Raw genomic sequence first — 1,397 nt, forward strand, 5'->3', positions numbered from 1 at the left:
AGCCCAGGAGTTGGAGGTTGCTGTGAGCTGTGATGCCATGGCACTCTACCAAGGGGGACAGCTTGAGGCTCTGTCTCAAAAGAAAAAAAAAAAAAAAGATCATAACTCGAGGCTGGCAGGATCAAGTCCAGACAAGAAGTCATAAATGACCTTGGTGTCCAGAGCTTTAATCTAGCTGAAGCCAAAGATGAAAAATCTGTGGCTTCCCCGCCCTCTTTTTACTGCCCATTCACTCCACAGAGAGGATCCTTCTGCGTGACCACAAGTAACTCACAGAGTTTAAAAGCCACTTTTCTTGACTGGTCTATGCCTCTCTTTGCAAGATAGTATATCCAACAGGCAGGCCCATCCCCAACGGTTGAGTGAAGAGGTGCAAATAGATGTTTCCAGCCTCCCTTCAGTGGACACCTACCCTTCTGTTCCGACTGACCTGAAAGAGACTTGTATATAAGACTCCTTCCCACATATTTAAGCTGTGTCCATAATTCCAGACAGCCACCCTCTGACCACAATTTGAGCAGTATGGTCTACCCTAAAAAGATAGGGAGGAGCAAAATCCCAAGTAGGCTCTGGAAGCTCAGACTTCATAGGAATGGAATTTTAGGTTCTTAAGTAAGAGGAACTTGATTCAGAAGAGGGAAGGGGGAGCCAGGGGGGCAAATCCCACCAAATAGGCCTGGCACCCTGGGGGAAAGAAGAGGACCAGAAGAGATCTAGAATAGGGTCCGTTAAAGTGTAGGACCCAGGAAAGAAGTCCTGGTTAACTGGATGGAGAGCAGCGCTGCCAGCAGGAGGGCCGAACCCCTGACCTCAGCCTCCCAGGCATGGCCCACCGCGGCTCCTGGCCTCATTTCTGCCTCTTCTCACTGCACCACCTTCTCCAACTGAAACACCTAGTGCTGATCACATCCCTTCCTGCTGTGATTCGTAAGAGGAAACAAAACTTCTCTGGCACTCAGTGCAACCGCCAAGACGTCAGCCCCAGGACTTTAACATGTTGGTGTTTCTCCTTTTTCTTTATTTGATTTTCTTTCTCTCTCTGTCTTTCTCTCTTTCTCTCTCACACACATACCTGCATACACACTAAGTCACAGACACACGCTGACCATTGATTTTCAGTGGAAATTATGGTATTTGTAGTTCTGCTCTGTCACACAGGTGAAACGCTATACTTTCAGTGTAAGAGCTAAAATGTGATGTGCCTGTTTCCATGTTTCTTAAAGTATACTTGGAATGAATTCAGCCCCAGGTCATGGAAAGCATCCAGGCCTACGAACCTGGAAGCCAAAGCTCCAACTTTTAGGGCTGAGCTCCATCTCTAACTTGCAGTCTGACCTTGGACAAGGTGCTTGTCTCTGTCACCACATTCCATTTTTATTGAATGGTCTAGAAGATTC

The sequence above is a fragment of the Otolemur garnettii genome, unplaced genomic scaffold, assembly GCF_000181295.1.
Source record: "Otolemur garnettii isolate 467f Iridium unplaced genomic scaffold, OtoGar3 scaffold00050, whole genome shotgun sequence".
Taxonomy (NCBI): Eukaryota; Metazoa; Chordata; class Mammalia; order Primates; family Galagidae; genus Otolemur; species Otolemur garnettii.